Here is a 26889-nt window from a genome sequence, read left to right as displayed (position 1 = left end):
GTTTCATTTATTGTGAAATTGAAAAAAAAACAATAAAAATGTTGTGCAGGGTTTGAGCTTCCCAAAGCCTCCCACGATTCGACAAGTTCTCTATTAAAAAAAAAATAGACAGGAAAAAAGTTTATTTCAAGAAATTCAAGCTGTCAAGGACTCCCATGGTATAAAACGACTGTATGAAAAGTAACAGTAAAGCTTGTGTAACAATAGCCTACTATTCAATAGACAGCTGCAGCAAAATTATTCTGCCCTATGTTGGCTCAACAACAATACGTGGCTGACATGAGTAAGTCACCTTCATGCTGCATGTATCCCACAGATAGTTTGAAAGCTTGTTTCGACTCTGGGTTCAAATTTCTTTATTGGATTTCACGTGCTGCAGCTGCTGCGGGAGATGATGATGCAAATTGAAATGGGTCTCCAATCCATATCTGTCATTAATTAGCTAACCATTAGCTGTCAGAGTAGCAGACAAGCCTCGGTAAAGTGGCTCTATAGGAAGCGTTCTCATTACGTAGAAAGTGAAATGTGCCACAAATCTAGACCCTTGGCTTCAAATGGACTCTTCTCTTTGGCACGCGACCCTTCACAACATATCAAGAAGATGAAATAAATGACGAAAGAAGAAATCAATTCTCTTAGAGAGTATATATGTGAGATGGGTGTCAAACATTGAAATTGGCAGTCACTCGTGTTTTCACATTTCCCTCTTCGGCGTACATACCAATGGTCTTGCCGCCATCTTAGAATACCATTAAAGGCATCAAAAAGTACAAAGTGAACCTGTCACAGACGGCTGTGCTGGTTGGGGGGGAACTCATTCTTACCTCTCTTCCCCTTTTGACTTGAAGGTGAACGCCGGCCGTGACACAGGTCTCTCAGAGGGAACAGGGTTGCCAGATGAGGCTGATGATTTCCAGTCCAAAAAATGCTCAAAACCCGCCTAGAAGCACAAAATCCCGCCCAATTCTATTGATTTCTATGGCAAAAATTGGGCAGGTTTTTCTGATAAATGCCATTTTTACCCGCACACGGCCATCATAAGCAGCCCAATTGGGCGAGAAACAGCCCAATCTGGCAACACTGAGAGGGAATTGGATGTGGGCATGCCACCTCTCACCACTAGGGTACCACCTCTCTCCACCCGCACCCCTCCCCACCCCCCGCTGTGTTGAAGAAATGAAGGAAAGCTTCTGGGCCGCTTTCATGTCAAGCGTTTAGCTCAGAGCGGCTGAGAAATGACAGACTGACAGAACCCGCTCTGAAGTATAGCGCGGGGGCAAAGCGGAGTACCGTACCGTAGGTGGTAAAACTAATGAGCTGATATGGCTTACATTTATGCCAGGCCTCAAATCACACATTTGACATGAACATGAAATCAAAATGTTGGTGTATTTAGTTTGGTTACATGCAAAAAGACATGCAGCATGACACACTGACTGAACAGAATTTAATACTGTGCTTACTTACCTTAGTCGAGGAGTTCGGAGGAAGTCAACGTTTGAAGAGGAATCACAACATACCACATTACAGTAGAATGCTGTAACAGCCAGAGGTGTGTGTGTGTGTGTGTGTGTGTGTGTGTGTGTGTGTGTGTGTGTGTGTGTGTGTGTTTAATCTTCTTTGAATGTTATTATTTAATCTCTATTTTAATATTTTACTTTTCGTACTTTTATTATGTTTAATGTTTTCTGTCTCTATTTCTTGTTTCTCTATTCCTTTTATTTTTGTGAAGCGCACTGAATTGTATCTGTGTATGGACCATATGCTCTATACAACTTAACTTGCCTTACCGTGTGTGTGTGTGTGTGTGTGTGTGTGTGTGTGTGTGTGTGTGTGTGCGTGCGTGCGTGCGTGCGTGCGTGCGTGCGTGCGTGCGTAGTGTACGGTGTTCATGGTATTTGTTGAGTTACTCATCAAGACTGCTTGATCTATGCAAAGTTGAATTACTCTTGACTAATTAATGTCCCCAAGAGGTTTTGGTATAGTACCATTGTTAGGTAATGGATGGACCCTCTGGAAATCATTAGCCACTGAGGCTATTGTTTTCCCTGTGATTAATATGTAGGAGGCCACAATGACTTCAAAATTGTGGGCCTTGATACTGCAGGTGGCCCTCCAGAGGTCCTAAAATATCCTCATGTTTTTTAAGGTGGTTTTAATTACTGTACAGTGTCAAATATATGTGACTGAGTAGACAAAATGAGGGAATATAATAAAATAAACCAACGGAACCTTGTTTGAGTACCATCTTACGTTGATATGACATGAGTTTGCTTTTGGGGGGAAAGCATACTCACATAGTCCTGTTGAGTTGTGAAGGTTTGGTGGGCGGCAACCTTTCACATTTCAAAGTGGGCCCTGGAACGGCTGGTGTAGTGTATTCTCCATGATTAGCCCATGTTTGATATTTCCTTCCGCTTGAAACCTTACGTGTTCCTAAATAGTGCAGAAAAAGAACATGCCTTGAGGAACCATTTACGTTGAATATACTACATAACTTCAAAGGACTTCCTTTAACTTATAGGCCTACACCTCAACTGGTCTGAATGCGGTGAGAGCTGCCCAGTTCCCTTCAGTGCCTCCCCAGTCTCATTTCTTCAGTGGCATGCTCTGCTGGTCGTCGGTCTCCATTCCTAGTAGAGATGCACAGGATCCAAGATCCGGTTCCGGATCCGGCAGGATAATAGGGTTTTTCACAGGATCCGGATCCGGCAGGATCTTAAGCAGTGGATCCGGTATCTGGCAGTTACCTAAAATCAGGATCTGGAGCATCTCTAGCCTAGGTTTTTCAGTCAGTCTTTCACAACCCCAATTGCTGCATGGAGTGAAAGAACTTTGGAAGCGGCCAGTGCAGGCAGTGTGGCAGTAAGCCAATGAGTCTAAAAAATAGTTTGAGCCAACAATAAAAAGGGCCCACTTGTGCGAGTAGGCTATGTGTTTCAACCCTTTTGTAGGATCCGGTATCCGCTTCCGGATCCAGCAGGATCTTAAGCAATGGATCCGGTATCCGGCAGGATCTTAAAAATCAGGATCTGGTGCATCTCTAATTCATAGGCTATGTTGCTTCAGTGCGGTGTGGACGACTGACAGCGAGCGCGAGTGTGCTGAGGTTGCAGATATTGCCATGTCTTTTCACGGAGTGAGAGCAGGACAGCGACAGGGTTCAGTGCAGCCAGGTGTGTGTCTAAAAACATCCTATCAGACAGTTACCAGAAAGTCATTTCCAAACACCTTTGACTACAGGGTTCAATCCCTGGATTCAGATGGAATCCATGCCCCACATTTCACCCAACAAACTCTCAATCAGATGATCGTAATGAGAACTTGAAGTCATCAATGTTAGACGAACAGGACATGGCAGCCCTGTGAACCCTACACAAAAGAAGAATAAAATAAAAAACTACACAGACATGGCAACCCCATAACAAAAGGAAAAGAAGACACTTCACAGTCAGACAGGCAGCCACAAAAGTGAACAACTTTGGCTTGGTACAGAAAATCCTGCCTGACCTCACACAACACCAAAACAAAACATGTACTATCACAGCAAACAACTGTCGATAGCAAATAACTTAAAGGACCAGTTCGGTCAAATTCAACATGCAGTTGTGATGCTCACACTACCCTGGACTTGTCAGTACCTGAGGTTTTTTTTTCTTCTTCTTCAGCCTTTTCCGAGATCTTGGTCATTGTAATGGGGGCAGCTCTGTGTTTACATTTCATAAAAACATTTTTATTTATTCCCAAAAACATCCGAAAGGTTATACAACATCAGCAGACAACTAGCAAACAGCAGTGCCTTATGGGAAATATTTGGAGTAGGCCTATGTTAATTAGAAAAAAAATGTAAACAAAAGCTGCCGCCATTAGAACAGCCTATATATCGGAAAGGGCTTAGCCGAAAAATGTGGCATCACCGAGTACTGACAAGTCAAGGGTAGCGTGAGCAATACAACAGCATATTGAAATTGACTGAAGTGGTCCTTTAAGATTTTTTTTAAAAAAAAGGCCAAGCACACCTTTCCAAAATGAGATCAGATGTTTTTTTAGAACAACACAGCGGTATACCAGGCCTGCACAGCAAAGGCCATCACCCTGCCACACATTGCACCCTGTTGCCCTGGACCTACTGTCAGCCAGTGCTGCTCTTCCAACTCCACATGCACTCTGCTCCAGAATTCTGTTTTCACACAGAGGAGCCATTTCTCTCTCTCTCTCTCTCTCTCTCTCTCTCTCTCTCTCTCTCTCTCTCTCCCTCCCTCTCTCTCTCTGTCTGTCTGTCTGTCTGTCTGTCTGTCTGTCTGTCTCTCTGTCTCTGTCTCTGTCTCTCTCTCTCTCTCTCTCTCTCTCTCTCTCTCTGTCTGTCTGTCTGTCTGTCTCTCTCTCTCTCTCTCTCTCTCCGTGCGTGTTTGGATTGAGGTGGGTTGTGCAGGCTTCAGTGCGTCTCTGTTCTTCGTCAGCAGTCACATGTACAGTACATGTATGCATGAGGTGCAGTGATGCCGAGAGCACAGCACAGGGGCTGAGAAAAGACACACACACACACACACACACACACACACACACACACACACACACACACACACACACACACACACACACACACACACACACACACACACACACACACACACACACACACTCTCTCTCTCTCTCTGAGAAGACACACACATGCACGCACGCATGCACACATGCATGCACACATGACTGGTATTGTGTCACTGAGTTTATTTCAGGTGACCCATTTTTCTGGCAATTTCTTTTGGGCTTCCAGAAAAGTTAAGATAGATTATTGGCTTGGAAACGCATGAATAAATATGTTGTTGATTTAACTTGCTGAATATTTCCAGAATACCCTGAGCCAAAGGAGAGATGGATATTTAATGAAAAGGTCATCGCGCAGTAGAAAGGTCAGGCATGGGCATGCTGTCACTGTTAGTGTTAGAGGGGGATGACTGAAGTGGGCTGAGTAGCCTCTCTGCGTGTGTGTGTGTGTGTGTGTGCGCGTATGCATGTGTGTAGGTGTGTGTGTGTGTGTGTGTGTGTGTGTGTGTGTGTGTGTGTGTGTCTAAGTGTGTGTACTGGTATGCCTGCCTTTGTTTGCAAGTCTGTGTGTCTGTGTGAAATGAAAAAGTGACTGGACATTATGATTCACGATATGGTAGCATCTCAAAGAGCGGGGGAGAAGGGACAGTGGGAGAAAGAGGGTAATACATCGGCCCCATATATCTTCTTAACTGTCATTTATGAAAATGTGTACCGGAGGAGTCAAAGCCTTGAGTCAGACTGCTATGAAGTCAAGGTTACAAAAAGGTATCTTGTGAGATTTTTTTTTCACCTCCCAACCTCCAGTGCACCAAACCAACTCCACCTTTCTGTCGTTTTCTCCTCTCTTACTACCTTTCAAGCTGCCAGGCGTGAATCGAAAGTTATTAATCCAGAGAGCTGTATTTAAGCGCCAAATTGACTGAAATTTACACAGCACCTGTCAGTGGCCGGGGCAGACAGCATTCACCATGTGCGAGCCCAGGGCCAAATACTTCAGCAGCGCCCAAAAACATGGACTAATTTGTCTTGTGGTGCCTGTCACTGAAAGATAAGTGTTATTGGGACGCAAATCCATCACTTTGGCTGGCTGGCTTCGATACGATACCAGCGTGGGCCTCCCCTGATGCTCTCACATTATCTAGTGTGGCCCCTTGTGACAATATTTTCATAACTGCCACTGCAGGGGTATGTGGGGGTGGTGGTGGTGTGGTGGTGGTGTGCCATGATGGGCCCTGTCACATACAGCATATTAATGTGTCCGCTGGTGGTAAATTATGGGGCCTCTCTGATTAAATCTCCATGGCAGTAGTCATTTGGAAAAGGACAACAAACGGTCCACTGATATCAGGAGGGAGGGGGGTAAAGTTGACTGCCATATCCCCATCAACAGCAGCACAACCCTGAGTTCAAGCAACCACAACAACTGGTTGCCATCAAGACTGCACATTGCCAATACATTTCTTTACTCTTCATGCTCTCTGTTGACTGTTTCTGTTTAAACAATGACGAAAAGGATTATTGCCCTTGTAGCAATGCTTTGTATGCATTATGCACCTTGAGCCAAAATTAGACACAGTGGGGGTGTTGCGTCTTATCTTGGGTGTCCTGGTATGCTGTCGGCTGAAAGTATAATAGGCCTATATTTTTTATCAGTGGAAGTTATGAGACCAGATTCTGGCCTACTCTGCGTTTATATCAGAGGCTTCACATCTCATTGCCACCTGATCTCTTTCTTTCCGTAACCTCTCCTGGCCAATACAGATTAGCTCCGTCCCCTTTTTGGCAGAATGGAATCAGTGGAGTTCTCAATTTACTTCTCTTGTCAGTCAGTCAGACTGGCCAAAAAATTGCCACCAAAAAAGTCACTTGTTGATGGTATCATACTTTGGACATAATTGAACGGCATAATTTAGCATTTATTATAAGGCCCGATTGAAGTGCATAATTTTGCATTTATTATAAGGCCCTTGTGAAGAATATTCTGCCGCCAATGTTTTCACAATTGGCCACTGGTCATGCAGACAAATGACTGATAAAATGACTGTAGGTAGGGCCTACTAGTTTCCTTTTACTGATCAAGTTTTTGGTGTGTGTATAATATAAAAATCAATGCCACCAATTTTTTAACTGTCATACTGAGCATGTCATTATTTTTATGGGAATACATGTAGCCTAGGTAGTCAACTAGCGTATTTACAATGCTGACTTATATCATATACAATATAATAATAGTAGTGCTTTAGTACTATGATAGATGTTTTTACATATTGTTGCAATACATTTTAAAAGTCCAACTGATTACAGGGACTTTTCACTTATTAACTATTTCTGTGCATTTTTCTTTGGGTCATGGACGTCGAGTGCCATTTCGCTCCTGAGAGAGAGAGAGAGATGGTGAGGCATGCTGGGGCATCCCTCCCAGTGGTCACTGCATGGGTCATGGAGGCAATGTGGCTTTCCATTGGATCATAGGAGGGAAGCACCCCCCCCCCAAACTCTATCTTGTCAATCTCCCACTGCGTTTCTACTAGTATTTCTCACTATGTTACTTTTCTCTTGTTATCTCCCTTTGTCTCTCCCCCTTTTTCTCTTTTTTCTCCAACTATAGTTTGCACCTGTCTCTGTTCCTGAACTTTTGGGTTTCAAAGAATCACTGTTTTGAGGTCTGGGTTATGCCTGTCATTTCTCTCGCTCAATGGTTCGTGAACGTCTACAGAATTGCAATAGTTACAGAATCGGTGACTCATGAGGACCAAACTGCATTTCTCAGAAACTTTTACAAACGCTGTTTTCCCCATGCACTGCATCGCCTCCATAAGTACATTGGACAGCACATTGTAGTCTTTCCCAAAGACAAGTTAGCATTGTCAGATGATACAGGCTAAAATATTGAGCCAGTAAGAGGTATTATGCATGTACCCCCATTAACATACGTACGGCTGTTAACCAATTTGTGGTGCTCTGTTTTTATTCTGTGGTGCTGCACCACATAATCGTCTGTGGGAAGCACTGCATTCCTAATTAAGTGCGCTTACAAGGGTATAGTGGCTTTCTGATGTTCTGTGGGCTGCTTCGTTGAGATGAGCTACCAATAGGCTGTTAACAATCCCAACCCAAACCCTATCCGTCAACCCAAGAGACAGCACAGCTCAACCTATAGGCCTAGCTCATATTGGCACAACAGTGGTAGAGGGGGTGGCGACCAAAAATGTATAAACTAGAAGTAAACATAAATGAAAAGTAAAACCCTCATGAGGTACTGTAGAATAACTGGTGTGAAAACTTTGGATGGATCTCTGTGCACTTCCATCAGACACGCCCACTGGCACAACTTTGATGTTTGCTTGTGTGTCCCAACGTTAGTCCCTATGAACAAGACTTGGATCCATTTCCTGAGCCAGTTATCTCGTTTAATATGGAAGTTGGCTGGACAATGGATGGGAATGACTAGGCTTAGAAGGCTAAATGAAACTGTCAGAATGTGACACCAGAGAGGCAGATCCAGTCCTCAACATCAGAACGTAAAATCCCTGCCACATTTTTCCCAACCGCTGTGCGGACCAGCTGATCCTAATGAGCCTCAACATCAGACAGGTAGATGAGCTCATTAGTGAAATCCCCTGTGATAGGTGCACAGGCAGAAGAAACATGTTCAGGGTTTAATTTATTACACACTCATACAGTAAGTCAAGAGTGGACTTCATTATTGCCCATGGTGTTTGGCCGGCACTGTTTTCTATTTTATAAAAGCAGGAAAAAATGTTTGTTCTCCGTGTCAATTTTAATTCAACCATCAACAAATAAAATCCAACTCTATACCTATACTACAGGATGTTGTCTGTGCAGTGGGGTAGTAAAGAGTTGAATAGCATCCAGAGCACCTAAAATGTCTTTCCGAGCCCACTGTCATCTCTGGGTGTGAAGATGGAATGACAAGTCTCATTTGTATGCTGTGAACAGTTCTTGTGAATTTCTCAACATTGCTTTCCACATTGTCTTTTTTCCTTTGGATACAATGCCTACCTCTGAGGTTTCACAGCGATAACAGTAAGTTTAAAGTTGAGATTGAGGTCAAAATCTCCTGCTTGCCAGAGTTGAAAATTTCCCATGTAGGCTAGTTAAAATTCACATCTGAATGTGGTATGAAATCCTTATCAGTTTGTAACAAGTCTTCAGACATTTCAATTTTACCTACTTTTGTCAGTTGGGATGAGACAGACCTTTACAATGAATTGCTTTATTTCTTTTGACAAGATACCTATTTAACTAGGTCAAACAGATTTTGTCACATGCATGTAGCCCAAAAGTCTTGAACAGTAACGTGGGCTGTCATTCTTTCTTTTTTCTTTCTTGTTTCTTTTCTTTTCGCAAATTGTTTTTTGTGAAGCACATTGAGTTGCAGCTGTGCATGAAATGCACTGTATAAATAAACTTGCCTTGCCTTGCCTTGCCTATGATAGATAGACAAACTGGACTGGGGAAATAAAAATCCTGAAATATTCCCTTGAGCTGAGCTCTCAGTGCATATGAATTCACTAATAAGCTCTCTCATCAAATTTGCTGAAAATTGAAAAAAAAATAAAACAAAGCAAGTGTCTGACTCTCTTTGCAATCACAGTTCCTTGTGTGATAAAATTCATCTCAAACAGGACCAGAGTGGTTGACCTCAGTGGTGTAGTCTATGCAGAACGCGGGTATACGGAGTATACCCACTTCTAAATTTCAGGGATTACAGTATACCCACTTAAAATTGATTGATCTATTGTTTTGAATAGCACAAATATATACAGTATACCCACTTCAAAAAATGCTCAAATATACAGTATACCCATCATAAAAAAAATAGACTACACCACTGGTTGACCTCCAACTGGCCACGGTTGTGCGCACCTTAAATTACACCAGGAGCATTGAACTGCACCTTACTGTCATCTTGGCTTCAGTGTAATTAAACTCAAGAGATACTGCCACACTCCCATGGTATTGCTGGAAAACACTGTGATTGATATCCCAACATCATTATAAACTTGAATGCTGTTAAGTCTTCTATCAATTATGATGTTCTTCTTATCATCGGAAACCAGACAATCATTTAAAGAATACGTTTAGTAAGTGTGCATACTCAAAGGACTCAAATGACTGATAAAATCAGAAGATTAGAAATATTATCGAAGTAAAACTTTTCAAGGTGTTAGACATTATACAGGGGAGGACTAGCCACCTTGTACTGTAGATAAAATGTATTGCACTACTGCAGAAGGCTAAGGGGGCTGAACCTTGGATTTGAGGCTTTATGGAATGTCTTTCCTGCCCTAAGCCAGCCTGGGAGCCACTGTACATTGTGCACTTTCCAAAATGTGAAATATTCATGTGACACCCTCTTAGAGGTAGTTGTGAGAGTTTCAGGGTCTAGCTACATAAACTTCCCCTCCTTTACCTCCGAGCAAGACCAGGTTTAGGCTTCTTTTCCAGGCACTATGCTGCCCTACAAAGGCAAAGTGCAGTAACTACACTTTTTTTTTCAAAATTGAGTTTAGACTGAAAATAGTATTCATCTTGAGTATTATCTTGTGACAAAGCTGTATGGTCCAAATGTGTCCGGTTTTAGTGATACTGCCATGACACAATTGCAGTAACTACAATATCCAGCCTAATACCATGGCTTTGAAAGGCAATTGTTCTCAGTTTCAATTTTGACATAGTTACTGCACTTTGCCCTGGTAGGACACTATGGTCATCCAAAGAAAATGAAAACATGCTTACACATGACTTGCACAATAAGAGGCATCCATATCTTGAAGGTCACTTGGTAGCATATAAGCTACAGCAGAATAAAGGCTACTATTTATACATTTTTTCCATTGTCTCTGGTAATAAATGACTCAGGCAAAACAATCAAACAAATATGCCTAACATTTATTTTATGAAAGTTGTGCATATTTTAATATCAGCCTGGAAACATGAATGGAAATGCTGTAGATTTTAGCAGGTGTGCAGTGTTTAGCATATGGCTGATTTCCAGAGGGCTCAGCGTTTATGACAAACTCTCTGAATAGAAACCTGTTTCCACAATGCCAATTGTGATCTGGCGATCTTGTATTGAATACAAATAGATTCAGTGAAATTTATGAGTGCATATGCATATTGAAAGTCTTTCATGACTCAGGATTTCACATAAAAACGTAATCATTCATTGACAATGCCAAGGTCTAGCAAACAACAACTCACACATTACAAGCCATCACAATTTTTACCTGATAGAAACCCTTGTTCTATCTCAAGGCCCAGAAAGTGCACCTGCTTACACACTATCAAATGAAACTGATCCAAACACTTTGTTTACAAACCTCAGTAGCTATTGATTAATGGTAGAGAGATGCCCGCCCTTTTCTTCTCTCTCCTCGGCCACCCTTCACGCCTGACTGTCAGCCTGCTCCTTTGCGGTCCTAAATGAAATCGAATTTGCCAGCCAAGTTAAAATATTTCTACGTCAAAAATGTCTCAAGCCAATGTAATGAGATACACAAACACAAGCTCTGTATATTGAGCAGACGGCCCGTTATATAATGAGTCAGTCTCATTTTATGGATGGAAACTTCCGGCAGCTGCCCAAATTTTGGCCTATGATCTTCTCCCTGTATGTGAAGAATGATGTATGCAGAAAGGAGAGAGCTCTGCTCTGCTCTGCCTTTCAGGCCAAGTCTTCCACAAGGGGAAACAGCATCAGCCAGTGCAACGGCTGTACTCGCCAAACCTAAAAACAAAATGTTTTAAAAGTTTGTAGCGGTCACCTGCTGTGTTTCCGATGCTTTGATTTCACAGAAGTTTTACTGTTCACAAATAATGCCTCTAAAATCTTTGCTTTGTCATATGCAGTCTCCGCTTGGATGACGGAAAGTTGCTGAAACACTGTGACAGTCCACACAGACCCACGAGATTAAAATGCTTTGACATGTAATTATTAAATATGCAGAGTGCCATGATTGCTCCTGAAAACCAGCCATGTTGCCCATAATTCCCCTTCAAGTTTGCCTTCTGCCAACAAGGAAATTCAAATAGCCATGACTAACCTCCAGTGTAATAAGGTCATGTGTGTATGGTGAGCTTTGGCTGGGGGAGCAGAATAACTTGCATCCTGCCGTGATTCTCATGAAGCCTGTTTGAAGGATGTAGTGCAGAGCAGAGCAGAGCAGAGGGTGAACCCCATTAAAACCTATAGGGGATCTGGATAGGCATGCACACAGACATGCGCATGCGTGTGGCCACGCACGCACGCACACACGCATGTGCACACACGCTTGCTTTCTCCCTTTTGCTCTCTCCCTCTCACACACACACACTCTCTACCGCTGACACGCACGCACGCACACACACACACACACACACACACACACTGTAAAAGATTTCAAACTGAAATTTACAGCTAATTGATGGGGAATAATTGCCAGCAAATTGTTTTAAATTTACAACAAATTGCAGAAAAAAAACAGTTGCCAGCAAGTCGTTTAAAATTACAACACTGTTCCGTTTTCAAAACTACTCTGACCATGGCACATGTCCTGCCCCCTCATCCGCCCGCCTCCTCCCGCCTCCACCCCCACTGCCCGCCTCCATGTCTGAGATGCCTTCAACAATTGTCCTCATCCACCACCATGACTGAGATAGCATGGTACCATAATGCCACTCTGCTCTAAGCATACTTCTACAAGTTCAGCCTTGCAAGGGTGAGGCACAAATAATAAATCACTCAGCATAGTCTTGTCACAGTCACAGTGATGGTTTCCTCAAGAGGACTTTCATTTATCAAGTCATCTCAAAGGGGAATTCAAAAACAGTCACAATAAGGACTGTATGGAAATGTATTTGTCAAACCAATCAAGTGGTCTAAATTTAACATTATGCAGGAAACGCCATAAAACACGCTATGCTACAAGATGGCTCTCAAGACATGAAACAACCCAACTTGTCAGGCAGCCAACCAGTTAACCGGCCAGGTAGCCAACTGGCCTTGACAGACTGGCTGGTTGACTGGCCAGCTGCCTGTCCGATTCACTGACTGGTTGACTGGCTGCCTGGCTAAACCAGCCAGGCAGCCAATCAACCGGACAGGCAGCCGGCCAGTCAACCAGCCAGTCAACTGACCAGGCGGACAGGCTGTCAGTCAACCTGCCAGGCAGCTAGCTGGTCAACTGGCACTATGCTGTCAGCCACCTTGTCAACAAACCAACCACTCATCTAGTCGGCTAATCAATTGATTGCCAGTACCAGTGAGCGCCAGTGAGTCAGGCGCTATGCTGTGCCATTCAGACAAGCAACCAAAGCAGTGTGACAGTCCAGGTTTATATAGTGGAGCAAGTGAACCATGTGACCAGAGTAATCAGGCATTGGGCAGGTGCTGGCAATCATTGAATCACGGCATGAAAGTGATTAGTAATAAAGTGAGGCAAGGCACTAATTGACAGATTGGTTAGGTATAGAGTGTGACAACAGAGTAACAAGAGAGATCTGTATCAAAAAGCTAACAAGTTCCTAGAATGTTCCAATCATTGATGCTCCTGCTCTAGAACTACAGTTTAAAAACAGACTGGGCTCCTTCTAAGATAGTGTTTAAAAAAGTATAAGGATATTCTTAAATGGATTGGTTTTGGCCCTTGTACATATCAAAACTTCAGTTCAAAAAAGTTTTCATTCTGATCCATGTTTATAAGTAAACATTCCATATATATATGTGGAATTGTCTACACAGTGGTTGGACAAAATAACTGAAACACCTGTCCTTTTAATGTGTGGGAAGTTTCATGGCTCAAGTGGGCCAGCCTGGTGGCCAATCTTCATTAATTGCACATTGCACCAGTAAGGTGAAGTTGAGTTGAATTGCTGGTGAAAAGTTACCACCTAATTGTTGTAAAATTACAACAAATTTGCTGGCAAAACAGTTGCCAGCTCATTGTTGTGAAATTAAAGCAAATTGCTGGTGAAAAGTTGCCAGCTAATTGAAGTAAAATTAAAGCAAATTGCTGGCAATAAAAAAGTTGCCAGCTAATTGCTGTAAAATTACACCAAATTGCTAGCAACAAGTTGCCAGCTAATTGTTGCGTTCTTCCAACGCAAACACTGGAAACTTCACAACATACAGCCTTTGAAAATAATGGTCCTGGGCCTCTGCTTCCATTCCTTCTCATGGGATTTTGAGATATATTCTGTTGCCGAAGCCATCAAAAAGCCAAATTGAACCACAGGGGGGGCTGCCACACCTGAGCATTGTTTATGCTCTATGACCTGCCCATCGTCTGTATAAATGAACAAAGGATCATTGGCCTCTCCCATGCCCTTTTAGCAGAGAGAAGCCCGTTTTGAATTGCACTGAGCTGAAATTAGCGCACCTGGACGTCATTTACAATCAGCTGGCTCATGACCAAAGAAGGTAGATTGGATAAGCAGTATCACTCAATGGAAAATGCATTGGCCACAGTGTAGTAGTTGGGGGCAGTCGTGGCTCAGTGGTTAGAGCACTGGGTTGGCAACCCAAGGGTTCCCGGTTCAATGCCCAACCGGACCGCAGCTGAAGTGCCCTTGAGCAAGGCACCTAACCCCCACACAGCTCCCCGGGCGCCACTCAGCAGGCAGCCCACTGCTCCTTCTAGTGTGTGTACTTCAATGTGATGCACTAGCCCAAATGGGATACATGCAGAGAAAGAATTTCCCCTAGAGGACCAAAATTGGCTCCAATCCAAATTGGCTCCAATTGGCTTCGTAGTATGAGGGTGTTGCTTTAATGCCATAGAACTCATACATTTATGCCTAATGACATGGTGCACATGGTCAGTGTGTGCGATGCCATGATGGACAAAATTTGTACTCCACAAATTTGGTCGAAAGAGGATATCCGGTTGTCAGTGCTCAGTTTGTGGCCAAATTTACTGCAGCTGTCGGTCAGCATTAATTGCGGGGGATAATTAAGGACAGGTGACAAACATTCACTATTGTATCCTATGACCTGTTCCACACTTTACCATGCTTCCAATTTGACCATGGAAAAAGAAAATTGGACTCCCCTTGCTATCATTCCGTACTACGCTCCGATGATGTCTGTAAACCCTCCTATCTCTACCTCCTTGCTCATGACCAGGTGTGTGCGATTGAAGAGTTCAAATCAGTTCAAATCCTTTCCACCTCTATCAGGCCTGTATGCATTTAAAAGCATCCAATCAGAATGTGACCTGAGCTCCATAATTCCTGCATGTGGCTTTGCATACATTTGCATTAGGACAGCAGCCCTGACAAAACAGATCTTTACAACAGTATGTTGTATGTGCTACTGTACATTTACAATTGTGAATTGTACTCTATATGATATCCCACAATGCATTGCACATTACAGCAGTGAATAGTAAACTGGTATATACATCTTCTTGATGTAGAATTCTAATGTGAAATCACGACAATCTTTTACAGTGCACACACACACACGTGCTGGCTTGCAAATCTATACCGCTGTGCATTATTACAGACACACACACAGCATTTTCAAAGAAGAGCCGAGAGGAGGTGTGCAGATTTCAGAGTGCCCTTGTAGTTTGCCATTATAATGTCTTGGCAGATGAGTGCTGAGGAGTAGAGTACAGGACTCTGGGCCTGCACTACAAAAGGAACAGGAGCAGGTGCCTCAGAGTGTCTTCCCCAGATAAGGCCATCCCATGCTGAGCTAAACATTCACAGGGATACATATGCTCTCCCATTCTCAGTTCTTCATCATTGCCCAGTACACACACACACACACACACACACACACACACACACACACACACACACACACACACACACACACACACACACACACACACACACACACAAAAACACACACACACACACACACCTGTATATCTTTGTGGGGCCCTTGTGAGGCCCTTCACATATTAACCCTAAAAATAGCAAAAGAATGCTAAACTGTGCCCAAGCCAAAACAATCCCTAACCCTAACCTGTCAGTGAGGAAATGTTTTACACTTTCACTGTTACCATGTAACAACAAAACTACCCCAGCAAAAGGGGTCAAAGCATGTGGGGTCCAGGATTTGGGCCTCACATGGAGTGAGGGCCCGAGCATGTGGGTGTGCTCCAATAGCAGTGGCCTCACAAACACACACACACACACACACACACACACACACACACACACACACACACACACACACACACACACACACACACACACACACACACACACACACACGTTTTTTGTCATCAAAAACAAAGATTCAATTTTGCCACTGTATGTTTGGATGTGCTTCTGGCCATGCTAATTCTGACCACATGATGCCGTTCCATCTGCATTGTCAGTATACAGTACACACATGTCTGTCAGGGATACAAAATGAGGAACTTTGAGGAGACTACTGTGGATGTTATCTGGTGCTGCTACAACTTATTCTACAACTGACCCTCGATGTGGTGTGTTCTTTACAATTATGTACATTTGTTGTTTTTATATTGTAGCATAATAACCCATTTGCTTTAACATGTACAACCACCCACATGCGCTTTCTCACTCTCCCTCCCTCCCTCTACCCTAATCTCTCCCTGTCTCTGTCTGTCTCTCTGTCTCTGTCTCTGTTGTCTTTTTGGGGTGCTTGTACACACAATATGATGGAATGTTGTACAGTATGTATCTATTTCTTTTATTTATTTATTTATTTAATGTTTTAAAGTCTCTCTCTCTCTCTCTCTCTCTCTCTCTCTCTCTCTCTCTCTCTCTCTCTCTCTCTCTCTCTCTCTCTCTCTCTCTCTCAGGATCTGCTATATAGTTGTCTGCCACATTTCATCATGCTAGCTGTTGCATTAGTCAAGCTGGTGGATATTAGTCCAGGCAGGAGAGCCGGATTCATTTAAGATGGGTAATTGCACACACAGAGACAGAGAGAGAGACAGAGAGAGAGAGAGAGAGAGAGAGAGAGAGAGAGAGAGAGAGAGAGAGAGAGAGAGAGAGAGAGAGAGAGAGAGAGAGAGGTGGATTTGTTGATGAATGATGAGCAGTCAAGAATTGTGTGACAAATGGAGGGTAAGTAGTGGTGGAACTGTGGATGAAAAACTGCCAGTAGGTCTATAGGATCAAACCTAACAAATGTTATGAAAAAACATACATACATACATAATTATTAATTAAACATTTATTATGTTACATTATAGATTATGAATCAATGCAACCAGTTTTTTTTTTTACTTTATACTTGGCATTTGGCCCATTCTGTGATTTATCCTAGAGGATTCTGATCAGAGAGGGCTATATTTATTTTGAATAATCAAGTCTAATTACTGTAAAGTAAAAAAAAAAGATAATCACAGTTTCCTTCCAACACAGGTAACTTATCTGAGGAACAAGTAGACCTGTGTATCTGTCTCACGATCAGCTGACTCTGCACTGGTTGGATTAAGTTTGTGGTGGGTCCTTATAAGGTTTGTAGTGTTTTCCAACACAGTCTATGAGTGCGTTACAATATGCGACCTTGCCTCCTCCACTTGTGCTTGTGGCCTCGCCCCACCTCCTGGCCCCTCCTCCGTGGAGAAAACGATAAAGTTTCCCACCTGTCAGCCTAGCCACAACAACTTTTGAGGGACTGTTTTTCATTCACCATCCCAATTGCAAATGAGAAGAAGGCTTTACAATTGAGCTTTTGCAAGATATTGAAATATAATGCTGTGGTCAGTGATGTCATCATGACATATTACTTCCTGGTCCAAGGAGACAAGCATAAGTGGAGGAGGCAAGGTCGCATATTGTAATGCACTCTCATCAGGTACAATGGAGTAAATGGTGTTCATTTAATGTGGGAATAATAATGATTCAGGCAGGCAAACATTATTTGGTGAGGTCTGCAGAAATGTATTGCGATTGATCGGAGGAGTCCTTGATCAGAAGATAGTGTGTCTTCTGACCAAAATGCCTAAAAAAGGAAGTCTCCCCGAAGGCCAGGGCTGGATTAAAATGGCGTGGGACCCCTAGGCTACAGGTTGCTGTGGGGGCCCCTAGAGGGCAGATTTCGTGACAAACGTACATAGAAAGTTTCATAATGACAAGAAAGGAATTAGGATAATATGTCTACCAGTTGTACTCAATATGACTGATGAATATTTCAACATTGTATCTTGTCACAGTTCAGTTTTTTTTCTTCATTTTTGGTCAATCAGGTGCCCTCTGGCAGGTGGGGGCCCATAGGCTGCAGCCATAGCCTTTGCGATAATCCAGCCCTGCCGCAGGCATCTCTGGCCTAGTGTCAAAAGCCCTTTGGGTCATTTCACGTGAAATCAGACGCTTTGGGACCCGACCGATCCGGATTTCAATCATACTTGGTGTGCCTTTTTAGTAGCAAGGTAGCACCCCAGAACTGCATTGGTTTGAATCTGACACTAATATTAAGGGAGAAACAGACTAGGAAAGGTTCACATTTTAGGGTAGGACACTATACATTCAGCCTTGAATATATCAGTCAGTGTTAGTCACAAAAAGATGCCTGTGGTATTGTTTGAAAGCTCTTTTCCGGCTCTACATATTACACAATCAGCTTGGAATACAACGACTCTCAGAATATGAATTATGATAAATTGAAAAATTAAAAATTGAATATCTAAAAAAACTATATTTTAAAATGGCCAGTTCCTTGTCCAAACGTAGCCGGCAATGCCATTAGCAACACCTCAAATGCTGGTGTTCGGTTCTTTATTCATTTCAGAGAGAATTTGACTCACAAATATGGCATCATACAGACCACTTACTAATAATATGGTAATACCACAGTAGCATCACATGACAAAACAAAAACAAATAAAAAATGGTCAGTTTCCATGGTCCCAGGTTTCAGAACTAAGGCAGATGTCCATTTATACACACCAAATGATGATATGTGAATGTTTGAACATTCCTTCTCTGTGTACCTGTGTCATCTTCCCTTTACCGTACTTTAAAGAGATAATCAATGGCTACACTCTCATTTTGTACTCTACCAGTGCATTTGAAGCAGCAGCTGTGTCTTTTGTAGATAATGTATAAGTACGTCCCGTTGCAGTTAGGTTCCACTACCAGAAGCACATCCTGATGATCCATGACAAGTCTATCTGGTCTGAAGGGAAAAGTGAAGGATGGAGATGGTCCATGAAGATGCAAGAAGTTCAGTTTCACCTCTCCAGTGCCCAGCATACATTCCTCAACACATGCTAGCCACCAGTTGCCATCATATACAGCTACAACATACCCTTTGATGCTTGAAAATGTAACACATTCCTTTACTGAGCTCACTCTTTCAACTCCTTCTCTGAATGCGGAAAATGGCCTAATGTCCATTGACAATGGGCAGAAGCTGTGTAGTTTTTGAGTACCTGGAATAGTTCTTGCAGATTCAAACCTCTTCAACAGGTTCTCAGCTTCATGATGGTGCATCTCTCTCAAGAACATCCATTGCCAGTTTGCCACAACAGAGATGTACCATCATGAAGCTGAGAACCTGTTGAAAAGGTTGGAATCTGTAAGAACTATTCCAGGTACTCAAAAACTACACAGCTTCTGCCCATTGTCAATGGACACAGTGGAAGTTAGGCCATTTTCAGCATTCAGAGAAGGCAGAGTTGAAAGAGTGAGCTCAGTAAAGGAATGTGTTACATTTTCAAGCATCAAAGGGTATGTTGTAGCTGTATATGATGGCAACTGGTGGCTACTAGCATGTGTTGAAGAATGTATGCCGAGCACTGGAGAGGTGAAACTGAACTTCCTGCATCCTCATGGACCATCTCCATCCTTCACTTTTCCCTTCAGACCAGATAGACTTGTCATGGATCATCAGGATGTGCTTCTGGTAGTGGAACCTAACTGCAACGGGACGTACTTATACATTATCTACAAAAGACACAGCTGCTGCTTCAAATGCACTGGTAGAGTACAAAATGAGAGTGTAGCCATTGATTATCTCTTTAAAGTACGGTAAAGGGAAGATGACACAGGTACACAGAGAAGGAATGTTCAAACATTCACATATCATCATTTGGTGTGTATAAATGGACATCTGCCTTAATTTCTGAAACCTGGGACCATGGAAACTGACCATTTTTGTTTTGTTTTTGTTTTGTTATGTGATGCTACTATGGTATTACCATATTATTAGTAAGTGGTCTGTATGATGCCATATTTGTGAGTCAAATTCTCTCTGAAATGAATAAAGAACCGAACACCAGCATTTGAGGTGTTTCTAATGACATTGCCGGCTACGTTTGGACAAGGAACTGGCCATTTTAAAATATAGTTTTTTTTAGATATTCAATTTTTAATTTTTCAATTTATCATAATTCATATTCTGAGAGTTGTTGTATTCCAAGCTGATTGTGTAATATGTATAGCCAGAAAAGAGCTTTCAAATAACACCACAGACATCTTTTTGTGACTAACACTGACTGATATATTCAAGGCTGAATGTATAGTGTCCTACCCTCACATGTGAACCTTTCCTAGTCTGTTTCTCCCTTAATATTAGTGTCAGATTCAAACCAATGCAGTTCTGGGGTGCTACCTTGCTACTAAAAAGGCACACCAAGTATGATTGAAATCCGGGTCGGTCGGGTCCCAAAGTGTCTGATTTCACGTGAAATGACCCCTTTAGATATGCCCCATCCGGCTACCATCCCAGGCCTAGAGTCCGTAGGAATCAGAGCTCAATTGGAATCAGAGTTCTTGGCATCTGATGGTGTGATGCTTATTATTCCTTGAAATATCATCCTCCTATAAATCCTCAAAATGGAACTTGTATGTAATCGGAAAAATATTAACCACAGTTATATCATGTGTTACTGTTGTAGTTACAACATGAATTTACTTTTACTTTTACCTTTGACACCTCTGCAGTTAGGCTAATTAAGGGTTAACAAGACAGGTGCCATCAAATGTTCTGCTATTTCAGGGGGCATCTCTGTGCTAGGATAAGTAGTCGAAACAAGCTTTCCTCATACTCTTCAACTGTTTTCAGTGCCCTGTTTTCTGTAACGGTGCCAGTGGAAAGGAGGGTGTCAGTTTTGTGATTCAGATGGCAGGGCAGCTACAGGTATACACGGCACATTTTCTTTCGGTTGTTGGTGATGAAATCAGGAACGCTTCCCAAAGAGATCAGAGACATGCCATATCTTCACATTAACAGAAGTTCTTACACGTCGTCCTGCACTTCAGTTCAAATGTTAACGACCTTGTCATGACCAAGTCGCGATCTGCTGGCTCAAGCTGGCCAGTGAGCCCTCTGCCAAGCGAACGAGCCTAATGAAGGCAGGCAGGGCCGCTGACAGTTTTGGCTGGGCCCGGGACAAAAATCTCTGATTGGGCCCCCCTTCCACCGACACAGACACCCCCCCCCCCACACACACACACACACACACACACACACAAAAAAAACCTAAACAATTTTACCATTCTGAAAACATACCATTGTTCTATCCATGCAGTCCAGCCTACATTTTTTTAAAGAAACAAAATAAATAGGATTCTCATTCCTATTAATAACAGAAGTGTAGCCTGACTGTAATTTGGCAATTTGAAGGCTTGCACATCAAAACTCTGACTGAGGAGTCACCGTTTGCTAAACTGGCCTCAAGTGACATGACAGAGCAAAAACACACAGAGTGTGCTGCTGTGCTCCCTCCCTCATCAAAGCCTCCCACAGCAGGAGTAGCCTAACACAGGAATATGTCAATTTACAGAAAACTATGCACAACGAATCTACACTGTATTTCTCCTCACAAAGTTAACAGGTTGATAATTTGTTAGCATCTGTGCTAAGCGGAGATTTAGCAATAGCGTTGCATAGCGCTGTTTAAAAAGTTGGTTGTCCCTCTCCTGGCAAACGTGCGCCCAAGGCATTATCCCACACAACCAGAGATTATAATAGGCTACTCCTACAATCTCTGGTATGATTGTGTGGGCTCATATGCATTCTATTCTTAACTGACAGTCAGATTTGAAGCACAATGTTATTAAGCTGTTCTGGTTAGGAAATAATACAATGTCCGTTTTCTATTGTGTTCATCCGTGTGCGCGTCCCTGCCTGAAACATTTGATTTGGAAACATATTTGCGGAGTAGGCTAATGCGCATATTCATAGATTCTATTAGATATAGGCATAAGCAACACAGTGTAATTAAGCCGTTGTGGTTATGAAATTATTCAGTGCCCCCTCTCTGTCTGATTGATCTCCGTGTGTCTTGCTCACGGCCTCCTGTGTCAGTGTTAGGCTAGGCCTACTTGGCGACGGGACTGGAAAAAGTTGGCCGTGTCTTACCTGGATCTGCTGCACAGTTGCTTTTACTGGTACCTGCTGCATCACTGAGTCTTTTCTGAAATATTTATGTAGAGAACCCCTCAGGCTTTTGGCTTCTTCATCTCTTTTTCGCCTTTCTTTCCTTTTCAGCCCTCCTGACTTGTGCAAGTTGTTGACTAATTGGCTCGCGCACTGACCACTTATCGAATGATGTCGTCTTTTTTTTCTAGAAAGACCAAACCATTTTGGAATAGGGGTGATAGGGGGTTATTGGCCGTTTTTTCAAGGGCAATGAAGGCAAATATCTACAAGTCATTGTTTGAATGCAAATAAAGCACATTTCTTCCCTAAATCAACATATTTTTGAAGTGACCATATAATAATTAATCCCAAAGTCATGGGGGCCCATTATGGGCCCCCCTAGTCCAGGGCCCGGGACAAAAAGCCCTTTTGCCCCCCCCCCCCCACCCCCCCCTGTCGGCGGGCCTGAAGGCAGGAAACAGTCCAAGTCCTGAGTCCTGCCACATTACCACATTCACTCAGAGAGCAGGCAAGTTCTTCAAGTCAGCTGCCGACTGCTAATGTTATTCTGTTAGCACACATGTCCCACTGCGTTGCAACAAAACCTGCGCGTGTGCGCGCGCGCACACACACACACACACACACACACACACACACACACACACACACACACACACACACACACACACACACACACACACACACACACACACACACACACACACACTGCCTGTGATATTTTGTTGTTTTTGCTCCTTTGAGAGTTTTCACATTAGTTGCTGGCAACCATTTTCCACTGGTCCTTTGGTCCAGAGAAACTTTAATGTTGAGAACTTTGTGGGGTATCGCACTAGCACCCCATGATCATTAGTATTCACTCTCTTCCTCTGTCACAAGGACTTTGGCTTGTCTCTGATCCCAGCAAACAGGCTGAACACAGGGAATGCGAGCCAAAAAACCCTACCCTGCCTCTTGCTCTTTATAGCCCGTTGTATGGGGCAGCAGAGACCTGTGAAAATAGAATGTTACTGCTGGGCATGCTTTTGTGCAAGAACGCCCATGGTACTTTTTAGATGCGTCCCAGCATCTCTATAAGAGGGTCTGTCTGTCCGTCCGTCCGTCCGTCCGTCCGCCTTCAATTGTGTCTGAAACGCTTTCATTAAATTGTTCCTTCCTGTGGCCACAAGGCGGCAGACTTGCCATTTTGGACCGGAGCGAATGCGTGCAAGCATAGCCTTTCTATACTAAACCGGATGCTAACGTTGGCGAAAAGTAGCCTAGCCACAGGCTAACTGACAAACGTGAGGCCAACAACTCAGCCGATCGTGATGTACGCCACAAATAGACCAATCGACCTCATATTTAGACACTACAATGTTGATTTCTGCCTTCGATTTTCATCAGTTAAGAAATCTAGCGTCGGATTAACACATTATTAAGGTAGTAAAGCGAGTTGCCGCCATGTTTGTTTTCCAGAATCACCCGGGTAGAGCTGACGTGCAGCATTCTGGGTAATTGAGTTTCACGTTATTAATGCAGACAATGCGTGTTTTTAAAAAAATGCAGTGAGTTTAAAAAATCAAACCAACTGCCATTTGGAAGGGCAATGGTGCTTTTCGTTGCGCTCAGAGAGAGTACAGGAGAGAACGCGTCTTTCGTAATTGCTTTGCAGCCCTTACTAGAATATTTCTGTTTGCAGTCGTGTGCATTTGATAAACTCTGGCACGGAAGTTCAATGCTTTGTGCCTTGACGGTGAAGCTGGTATTGAAAAAAAGTCTATAATTCAAGGGTCAACCCATAAGCGCATGATTCACCCAAACGATGTTATTTATTTATTATTTGTCGATGTTTAGATTCTTTCCCACATGCACATAATGCTGAAATGGCGTGATACTAAAGGTTGTTAGGCCTAATAAATGTCTGGTAATTTGTAATGTAGCCTATTTCATCTAGGCTATGTGAAATTTCAAATCATAGCCTATGGTTCTTTTCCAAATCCAAGAATGATGATAAGCTTATTATACCCTAAACTGCAAAAAATAAAGCCATGTCTCGCCATTTTGCTGCCTTGCTGCCTGCCACAATATTTGGAGTGTCCATGATGACCAATAAACAAAAAGTACATCCTCGGGGGGCGTTGACAGGCTAGGAGGAGGCCAGGGGGGCGTTTGGGGGGAAAAATGGCATAGTTGGAACTGGCATAGAGGGACGCATCTGTTGTCCGCCTGTCGGCCTTGTTATATGGCATTTCATAAATGTAGTTTGTCAGAAACATGAAGTGCTTTGTTTGAACAAAAAGAGAACCTTTTGGGACCATTTAGCTCTCAGTGCCCACTGCCCACACTTGTAGGCCTACTATAATAAAATATAATGTTTATTTGCAAAGTATTTGACTTTTTCTTCTCTTGTGAGTTGTTTTCACACATGAAGACAACTTGGACACCAAGTTTTGGAGTCCCTAAATGATACCTGTTTTTGTACTTTGCTACTAATTTCATTTTCAGCTATTATTTGCTGTGCCACCTAGGGAGGGTGAGTAACCTACTCAGTGAATGTTTTTAATTTTAGATCAGTTGAAGCAGTCCGAATGACTAAACATGACAGGGGCTGTCATAGCTGTCGAATTCATGGCTGTATGCCTCACCTCCAATGCTTGCCCAACCGTTCACCGAGCAATGATGCTCCTTTTGGCTTTATTGTCATTAGGTTTGCGAATTTTGATCCTTTGAAGCCAATTATTCAAATTGGGAGTATCACTAAAAGCCCACCAAAGAAATTAGATTGACACCAAAAAGCGTAATCAACCTTCAGATGAATTAAAAAATGAAGCAGAATTTGCTGTCTCTAGGGTGGCATTGTACACAAGGTTGCATTGGGTGACATTTTAAAACTTTTGTTGAGGGAGAGAAACATTGATGTGTACAGAGAGAAAGTGTGTGTGTGTGTACACATGGTCACAACAGATTCTTAATATGCTTAACACCCATATGTTCAGGAAACACCCACATCAATTTGTACTCTCAGTTTCCGATCAAATAGAATTACAGTTCTGGTGTATTCCTATAATTTGTTATTTTGACGAAAATGCCTAATCTTCTAGGTTCTAATTAATAGTAGGTTGATGCTGAATGTTCTCAGTATGTTCTAGCTTGAAGTAAACAAACAAACTTCCCCCGTGAAAACTTAAATATATTTCTTAACTTAGCATAGAAGACAGAAAACTTTCACTTTTCTTCTAAATTGTAATGATTTTCAATGATATATTGAAATTATCATTCATGGCTGAGTAACTGTGAGTCCTCCCTGTAGTATAAAGACATTGGTGGATTCAGTGAATTATACTGAATGCTACTTTCATTAAATGGAATCCTTCTGTGGGAGCCATTAGGCCGATTTCTTTCATAGCGGTTGTATCCTATCCAGTTTCATTTTACCAAATAAATCCTCCTATACAGTTTCATTTTTAAAAAATATATACTGTGCTGATTCTCTCCACTCTCCACGAACGGTCAGTGGCTACCATGGTTACAGCCACTCCACGGAGGCCATCAACAAGCTGTATTTAGCAAAGAGCCAGGAACCCTTGTCCAAGAAAAAGACAAAATACAAAAACAAAAATTAGAGCCAATGGTCAATGATGGCCTTCTCTATGGTGTAAATATTCATGTTAATCTGGCTGTTATGCTCCATGAAATGTTCATATGCACCAGACAGGTTTCGTCACACTCATCTCGAGCCCTGCGGGCAGCAGTCCAGCATAACCTACAGGCTTGCCATGCCAGGATAGCCGTGAACACTCGAGGATGTGAGTAATGATGGGTGCTTAAAACTTTCAGTTCATTGCCAGATGCAGTCTGACTCGTCTGGCCCAACAACGCTGTTTTTAGCAGAGTGCCAATCACCCCTTCCAACAGTGTTAAGTGTTTTTGGAGAGCTTGTTGAACTTAATTTAAGCGAGTCTGTCTCATGTCTGACGGATACGTAATGGCATACATCCCCCCCCCCCCCCACACACACACACACTTTGCCCAGCTTTTAATGAACTCTCCCTGGCAGAGCATCACTGACAAGTTCACTTGGAGTCACATGCTTATCTGATCATGCAGTATACTCACCCTAATCTCCAATTGAAATAAAATTAACTCTCTTTTTTCCAGCCTTCTTCTCACAAAGGATTGCACTGATAATGTGTCTAGTCTCTTGTTGCATCTCTCTCTCTCTCTCTCTCTCTATCTCTCTCTCTCTCTCTCTGTCTCTGTCTCTCTCAGTTAGCACCAAAGATGGTACAGAGGAAAACAAATCAGTGACATCATAAGAGTGTAGTACACCGTGGCCGTGCAGCTTTTGTTCTGACACACATTACCATTTTCAAGTAATTCTACGTAGAGTCTGTTGAAATTTGGTGCTTTGAAATGCGCACAAACTGTCGTTATATCAATTCTTCTCAGACTCCTCAATGATAGTCTATGGAAACGAATGCTACATCTGGAACACGGTGACGGTGCTAAATTGAATGGGACTGTGAGGTCGGTCATATTTGATAAGGTCGGTTTTGCAGCCAATTTTGTCAGCAGAAGTTCCCACGGGATCCTTTGGTAACACGCTAACTTATTTTATAACTTATTCTACGGCTCTGCTGTCAGACTGAGTCCTGATGGGGGTACTGTGGATTCTGTAAACGCTTGTGGTCGTTCGGACATATATAAGGTTCTGCAACTTAATAGTCGTTTCCCTGGATTCACAAGACAGGCAGTGAACTTTGAATGAATGAAGGTTCTCTCGACGATTAGGCCCTACACGTCCAAAACAGCAGAGTTTATCAATTGCTCGTGTCCTCAGGTCATGCTTCCATGCTACACTGTGACCACTGCATTTTCTGGCGTGTGATAGTACTTTGGTTAGTCCTAGTATCCACACATTACCACACATGTTAATTTGACTTACCACTCAGTGTCCTTCATCAAGTGTGCTTGGTTTGCTAACTTGCCTTTTCACCCCCTTTAACTGTTTGTTGTCAGAGAGCTGTGATGGATCACTG

The 26889-nt window shown here is 42.7% G+C and overlaps 1 long non-coding RNA gene across 1 annotated transcript; it reads right to left on the bottom strand.

Moving 5' to 3' along the window:
* Positions 1-26889, bottom strand: LOC134460071 (uncharacterized). Its single transcript, XR_010036969.1, has 4 exons — positions 26796-26889; positions 2298-2436; positions 825-940; positions 1-90 (listed from the first exon to the last, which is right to left on the bottom strand). It is a non-coding gene; the product is annotated as an uncharacterized LOC134460071 (long non-coding RNA).

This window comes from Engraulis encrasicolus, chromosome 12 (assembly GCF_034702125.1).
Source record: "Engraulis encrasicolus isolate BLACKSEA-1 chromosome 12, IST_EnEncr_1.0, whole genome shotgun sequence".
Lineage (NCBI taxonomy): Eukaryota > Metazoa > Chordata > Actinopteri > Clupeiformes > Engraulidae > Engraulis > Engraulis encrasicolus.
This window is presented reverse-complemented; position numbering and strand designations above follow the sequence as displayed.